The sequence below is a fragment of the Lolium perenne genome, chromosome 5, assembly GCF_019359855.2.
Source record: "Lolium perenne isolate Kyuss_39 chromosome 5, Kyuss_2.0, whole genome shotgun sequence".
NCBI classification, from domain to species: Eukaryota; Viridiplantae; Streptophyta; class Magnoliopsida; order Poales; family Poaceae; genus Lolium; species Lolium perenne.
This window is the reverse complement of record NC_067248.2, coordinates 76,491,980-76,499,938: the sequence shown is the minus strand read 5'-3', so window position 1 is coordinate 76,499,938 and position 7,959 is coordinate 76,491,980. Positions and strand designations below refer to the sequence as shown.

The 7,959-nt window shown below is 44.0% G+C and overlaps 1 long non-coding RNA gene across 1 annotated transcript; it reads right to left on the bottom strand.

Moving 5' to 3' along the window:
• Positions 1-1,914: 1,914 nt before the first annotated feature.
• LOC127303429 (uncharacterized) lies at positions 1,915-3,579 on the bottom strand. Its single transcript, XR_011745965.1, has 3 exons — positions 3,413-3,579; positions 3,175-3,294; positions 1,915-2,149 (listed from the first exon to the last, which is right to left on the bottom strand). It is a non-coding gene; the product is annotated as an uncharacterized lncRNA (long non-coding RNA).
• Between the last annotated feature and the right edge of the window lie 4,380 nt (positions 3,580-7,959).

Genomic DNA, 7,959 nt, shown 5'->3' with positions numbered 1-7,959 from the left:
CTTCTCATTTTTGAGTGACTAAGAAGGATTCAGGCTTACCTTTTCATTTTCATGTTTTAAACTTGTTCAAATCTTGGTCAAACTTAGGATTTGACCAAGATTCAAATGTGCATAAAAATTGGGAGGAAGGGTATGAATTACAATTCAAAAAAACAAGGTAACTTAAATACTTGGATGCCCCAAAGATGTGTGGAAGCCCAGAACAATGGCAAAACATGTGCGCACGCTGCATCCAATTCAAGTAGAACACATAGTAGGCATCGATAGTTTGACCTAAATTTGAAATCAGAGAGAAGGTGGTTAGAAAAAATCGAAATTGGCAAAGCAAAGCATGAAATCATAAATTTGTGATGCACTATAGCTATGAAAAGTATCAAACAATGCATACCAAAATGATTTTTTAGAGGAATACTGTGGGGCCCCGGACTAGCTGTCCGAAACACCCGTTATGCATACACATTCACGGTCCCATGATCAGTGTGTCGTGAAGGCATAACCGAACTGGTATCAAGTACAACATCCATTACAGTACCGAATATAAAGATTACAACAGGTCACATGACCATTACTTACATAAGAGCCGCAATGGCAGGAGATCAACAATCACACAGCGGAAATACTTCAGACGAAAGCGTTCGCATAGCCCAAGTCATGCCATAACCCTACAGGAAACTGACTGGGAAGACGTTCCTAGCTCGCATAGACGCCGTCCACTCCTTCTTCATCTGTCGAACTCCACCAAGTCTGGCCAAGTAAATAGCCAGGGACAAAGCCATGAGTACATTATGAATTGTACTCGCAAACCACCTTAGAGAGAAGTAAAGGATATGCAATTTGGCAGTGGCAAGGAATAGGCACTAATCTAGGGTTACAAGGAGTGAGAGATAGTTTCTCTCGAGAATATGACCTCTATCTCTTTGTTGAAAACCTTTTTGAAAACAAGTTTATTTCCAGACTAATAGGTAAGGATGACCCATTTTTCCTTCCCGGCCATCTCATATGGCCAAAACAACTTTTCCAACTTTCCACCGTACCTCGCAGGTACCTTTCCACCAGTCTCACTGGAGTCAATTTCCCAAACCAACATTTTGAGAAAACACTTTTATAAAACAAAACTCCCTTTGATACTCAGCACTTCCTTTCCCACGTCCATTGCCGCGGACACGGCTATTCGAATAGATTTACACTCTGCAGAGGTTGTACACTTTCCCCACAAGATCCGAATACTCATCGTGTGGGCATCATCCCTGCATAAAAACCTATGCCACGACAAGTACCCGATCGTAGTTTTTCGCCTGCTCGCCTTAGCCCAAGACATGCCGCCTAGAGTTGTACCTCCCAACACCAGAGTCCGAGGGGTCGTTTACCCAGGAGTAGCAAATTCCCCGACCAGCTCGACCCTCCGGAATGCCGCGACCAACTGCGGGGCATTATTCAATGGGAGCTCATAGGTTGTACCCCTGCCATCGATACGCAATGGAAAGGCGTTCCCAGTTCGTCGGGAAGGCCACGGTCGATAGGTGTCCATGCTCGGACTACCCCTTACATTTGCAGGACCCAAACTAAGGCGAGACAAACTACTACGCTACGCCCCGTCCCACTAAAGGGTAATGTGGTTGTACTGGCTAGGTCCGGTGATGTACTCAGTCAACAAAAGGTTTTCGAAAACAATTTTTCTTCACTTCTCTTGCTCCAAGCAAGTCTTTTCTGCTTAAAAACATTTAATCAAACCACACTTGGGCAGGGCTACCCCATTCCAAGGTTTTCGAAAAAAACTTCTTTTCAGGAAAACATTTTCATAACCATTTTTCCAGGGCTCCCAACCTATAGTCCAATTTCTTCTTCGAAAAAAATGGCGACAAGGATGACAAGGTGATAATCACCATATCACTAATAGAGGTGTGTTCAGTAGGTACCAACGAGGGCTGCACCCTAAGGGTAGATTAATAAAACTCCGGGTGGCACTAACCACCGAAATGAAAATAAAAAGACAATGCACTTTATAAAACCTGTAATAATGCAAGAGTAAGATATATATAGGATCAGAGATGCATCAAGAGGTGGCTTGCCTTTGTTGGCTATTTGTCCCTGGACTTCATCTTCGAATCTCTGGGATGATTCCGATCTTCTTTTTCGGCGGCGTTCGTATCTAGCGTCGCAAACAAAAAAAAAGCAACAATCAATCACACAAGCTATCCATACTCAAATAAAACACACTATCAAGCATCAGTACACAATCATCACAACCAGAGACTAATTTGTCTATAAAATAAACCTGCAGTACCTAGGGCACAAGCCAAATATTTTTATTTCGAAGAAAAGGCCATTTTATCCTTATTATATAAGCAAATAGACCCTAATTAATAGTTAAAACATGCCTGTTCCACCTCAAGTAGTAAACCGTACATGTACTGGTAGCTAACAACAATTATAAAACACCAAAAGTGGTTGTGTGCCCCGAAGTAAAACAAATTATTTTAAATAAATTTTAGTAGTTCAAAAGCCACTTAACATGCTTATTTTGCTCACGGAACAATATAACACTTATGCAAACAAGGTTCACACCAATGGGTAGCTATTAAAAAAAAGGAGCTCACAAAAATTGGATTTACTAACTTTGGAGTTATAAAATATTTTAACAAATCTTTTACTGCTTTTAACCTCTGTTATGGAGATTAAAACCTCAGATATTCACATATACTTGTAAACATTTGTGCTCTGGATAAGTTGGACAAAAAGGTGCATTGGCTCTTATAAAATTGGTTTCACTCCAAAATAATATATTATATTTTCACAGTAATATACCAGAGTCAAACTGGGACAAATTTTGCTAAATGATGCACTTGAAGAAATAAACAGGTACGAGCATCACCACATATGCCAAAATGTGGAAAAAAAACAGAGAGGTCTCCACCAAAATTTAGTTTGATCCAAAAAGTGGTCTAAAGCGTTTTATATTGGATTGATACTGCCACTGCATGCTTTCAAGGTTTTTATTACTGTGAGGTTTTTCGTACTGGATCAGGATATGAGACTTGCTCTAGGTGGTAGTAATTTACTTAGGATACGATACAAAATTTGAATCCGACAATTTTCTGCATCACAGAATATATGGTGGATTTATTTCAAACCCAGATCTGCCAAGTTTATTTAGCAGATTTATAAGTTAAAAACCTTTTCTGGCTGAGATCTAAAATACTTGGGCTGCACCGACCTTGGCCTGCCCACTTGCGTCGGACAAGACGAAGAGGTAAGCGGCCCTAGGATCTTGATCCAACGGCTGTTATCAGCTAGCTTGACAAAAAGGAAACAGGAAACGCTTTAATAGTCGTGCAAACAGGCTACTATGCATGCATTGACTTCATGCTTGTGCCTGCTAGCTGAAGACGATGACGGTGCATCAGGAGCTCACCTGCGACGGCTGACGCTCGACTGGGACTGTGAGAGGATGGCGAGGTGGACTAGGCCGGCCCATCTGAGCGTCTCGGACGTGCTGGAGACGTCGTCGCCGACAGCAGCGTGCGCCGCGCCGGGTCAGAGCGGCACGGACATAGCTTCGATGACGGCCGTCACCTGGTGCGACCTGAGCAAGGAGAATGGGCCGGTGAGGTCCGATGGAGAGAGTAATGAGGGGAACGGAGAGAGGGAGAGAAACAAGGCGGCAGCAGGCACAACCTCCAGGCGACGACACGGACGCGGAGATTCGTCTTGGTGCTGTCGAGCGCGCGCGAGGCTCCCGGTCGTCGTGCGGCGGAGGCAAACCCCACGTCAAGGATGGAAAGCGCGGACAGAGCTGCAGCGACGGCGACGGCGTGGGGCCCGAGGAGGCCCGCACGGAGGTTCTGAACATGCTTGAGGAGCTGCATGCCGGCGAGATGTTCTCTGGCCGGCGCGGACGGAACTCCGTCAACGGCGACATGCACGGAGGATACGAGCTCGGCGGTGGCGAAGACGAGGAAGGTGCGGAGGCGCTGCACTGCATCTTGTTCGTTCCAGATGTGCTCTCGGTCTCTGACCTTGATGTCGACGACGCCAAGAACAGCGCTGCGGATGGCGGCGACAGGGACGAAGTTGGACGACGGCGACGCGGACAGTGATTCCGCGGGGCTTGGCGGCGTCGTGGAGGCGCTGGTGAGGTAAGGCGATGCCGGAGCTCGACGCTGGCGTGCAGGCGAACGCCCGGACGGCGACGTGAACAACAGCAGGCCGACGGCTCGGCCGGTGAACTCGCTGACTGGCGGCTAGGAGCGGCGCGCGGAGACGGATAGAAGGGGACAAGGAGAGGAGAGGGCTACGCCAGAGGGTTCAGGAACATTGGAGCTGCTCGGGTCGGTTTTATGGAGGCCGAGAGATGGTGCACGGTGAGCCGCGGCCATGGCGGTTTGGCGTCGTCCACGGCCTGCCACTGGCCAGGAGGGGCGGTGCTGCTGCGCATCTGCGCGTTTTGGAGTGATGCGGGCGTCCTGGTGCCGTTGGAATAGAGGGGGCTGTCGATGGGTCACGTCGGTGATGTCCACTTCTTGGTGCCCACCGACAGAAAAAGAAGGAGGGAGAGGGACTTGGGCTGCTTCCGTGAGGTCCAGGGGTAGGCATAGATTCAGAGAGGTCATTAGTGCTAGAGCAACTACTGGTGAGATGTATAGGGAGGTGGCAAGCAAGGATTTTTCAGAGATTTGGTCATGCACGTCTTCCCTTCTTCCCATTTCTTTCCAAGAACAAGAAGACAAGGAGAAAATTACTGTAGCAATGATGGTGGTCGGCCAGAGAGAGGGGAGGGTGCATGTGTATGAGTCTTGGGTGCCTTGGCAAGGTAGAGAGAGGGAAGGGAAAGAGCTAGGCTCACATGCATGCAATACATGACATGGCCGGCCTCCCTCCTCTTGCTAGAGAGAAGTGGACAAGGTGGCTCAATGATCAAAGGGGTTGCCCAAAAACGTGGAGTAGATGGTGATGGTTGTTTTGGTCAAGGTGGAGGTGAGGTTTTTAGCTAAATAGAGGGAGAGAGAGAGAGAGAGAGAGAGAGAGAGAGAGAGAGAGAGAGATCAAGGGATTTGACCACATGCAATAATGCATAAGCATGGCTAAGTAGATGGGTGATGGTGTTAAATAGTTCATGGAGATATAATATGTTGTACAAATTAAGGTTGCCATAAAGATGTGGGCTTCCTTTGTATCAAGTTAGATCACTATATGGGAGTTGGTCCAATTTGAAAGAAAATGATTTGAAAGAGGTTTGGAAATTTTGGAAACTAGAAAAGTAGGTTTTGGGGTCCAAAATGTACTATTAGCATATGATAGTTTGGGGAAAAGTTCCCAAACTCCTAAAGAGAGTAAAAATGCAAGAAATGGCATACACACCATTAACATGCACTAAAATAAGTTTTAAAGAAATTATATTTCAAAGGAAAAAGGCATAAGTTCTAAAACCATGTCTTTTGTTTAAAACAAAAATGAAGAAGGATTTAGAGAAACTTCTTTTAGAGAGGAATTGAGATGAGGTAAAATACCATGCACATTCCCCATTTTATTTGAGTAAATAAATGGAAATGCTTTGATAAAACTGGATATATTTGGGAATTCAAGATAGAGAAGAATAGGGTTTTAGATGTATTGGAGGGAACTCAAATTTGAAGATTGGGAGCGTTACCATAGGGCAATAGATTGGTTATTATAGATGATGTTTTGTTTGAGTTTCTTGAGGATAAGGTTCTAAGAGTAGAATCTAGGTAAGATGATTTAGAGAAGGTGATCAAGACATAAGATGGTTAGGCCAAGAGTGTTTTCTAACATAGAGTTGGATGATCTTGGAGAGGTTGAGATGTAATTGGAGTTTAATCATTTGTTGGCCAAATGACCATCTAACAAGATCATGTCAAGATGAGGTGGGGATGTTAAATGATAGATCAATGAGACATATTAGTGGCACAAAGCTATTTGATTTCAGATCAAATAGTCCTCTAATTATTTTTGGTGTCTATGGCTCTTATTTGATTTAAAATAGATAAGAAGTTTAGTTGAAACCTGGGAGATGAGAGTGGGTTTTTGAGAGTAGGATTATCCATAATCGAATTAGAATAAAATATGGATCACTCCATTTTACCCTTGGAAATCAAAAGTGCATATAAAAGCTTTTATAAAAACTTGAAGTTACACAAAGTAAGGGGTAAGACATTTGGCAAATACTTTATTGTCAGAACAAAATAACTTTATAAAACCGTTTTTGTGGTACTATGATCTGAGGTGATCATAGCCACTTACAAGGAAACATTTTTGGAGAGATCATAAGAAATATATTTTTTTAGTCAAAAGACAAAGAAAATAAGTATTTTGTATATTCTCAAAGAGGTTCATTACTTTTGAAGAGAGGAGATTAAGGTGATACAAGAGTGGCCATAGCATGAGTGTTTCTCGAGATAAGAGATGTGGGTTGAGGTACTTCACTTAACATTATTCAACAAACATCACCCAACAAACAAAGTCAGACACATTTCAACCCAACACAAGACAACACAAGCAAACTAAAAAAAAAAAAATTGTTCCCCCAGATTTTTACACTCTGGACAAATAAACAAGGTTGCAAAAGTTGGGGGTGTTACAGACCTTCCACCCTTAAAATAATCTCGTCCCGAGATTACTAAGTGTAGGACTAGAAAAGTTTTATAGGTTAGCCTAAGGTAGACTCCATACTCCGGTGGACGTGCTGTTGTCGGAAGATCATACCTTCAACTTCTGAGAGACACGGTAGATTTCCATCAAGGGCGCTTCGTGAAGAGATTGACTTCTCCATGCAGATGTTAGTTTTGCAGCTCCCTAACTATACTAGAGGGGTCTTTGATTCTTGGAAGGTTAGAGCATCCCAACGGTGCTTCAGAGAGATCGAAACTTTAGGGTTAGCTTAAATTTTAGTGGAAGACGAAGTCTTCCACCCTTAAAATTGTTCATCGGGTGTTCAGAAAAACTCAGAGCTTCAGCCAAGGGGTCCTGTCGGGCGCTTTTGAAGAAGTCCTCGATCTCCTATCTTGAGTTGAAGAATCTTCATGGGCGAACTGCAGTCCATAGCTTCAAGAGTCACGCACGACATTTACTACTCTGTAAGGCGCTTGTTAAGTTAGTAAGTCAGCGGTACTCCAGGTGGGTCTTCACATAAGGCAGCCGCAGTCATTAAAAACAGTCTTCAACTTTAGGGTTGGTGCTTATTAAAGTACTCCAATTCTTGAGTCTTGAGTTGTCTTCAACGACTTCACTTGAAGAGGACCAGATGGACCTTACAAGTAACTTGGCTTCGGTGCTATGGCTCACTTAGCTTGTTAGAAGGTGACTCAGACTGAGGTTTTAAGAAGACAACCTCAAGGTTAGCGCGATTATGCTCTATGGTTAGACAAAATTAGTATGTCTTCATCTTCTCGTAGAGTTGCAGTCGATCTTGAAGTTCTGGCTTCTGCTTCATTGGCGTCGCAGGGTGTCTTGGGTTGAAGTGGCGCACTGAAGTTGGGGATTCCAGGAGAACATGGTTAGATCTATTTATTACCCAAGGTAGAGTTAGAGTTTCCCAGTAACTTTGTAAACTAACGGTTAGAATTTCTACCCAAATATTGCCCGAATGCGAGGAAAACATCTTAGGAAGGGTTTCCTAGACAAGGTAACCACACAAGGAGGGGTTTTTTTTTCAGGCCAAAAGGCTAAAACAAGCACACACACACAACAACAAGCAATCACAAGCACTCAAGCAGCAAATTCAGAACACCACAAGCAAGCATGAAAACCACACGAGGTACTTCAAGTACCCAACGATACCTAATATGCAAGGGCAGCTCAATCGAAACAATTGAGTTGGTCCTATTCATCCTATAGGCTTGGTTGGTCAGATATGCAGACCTCTTCGTTTTGCTGATATTGACTTCAACATTGATTCTTGTAGCAGTTGGTGGTGAAGTACGCCTGATGTTGAGTCGTCGATGT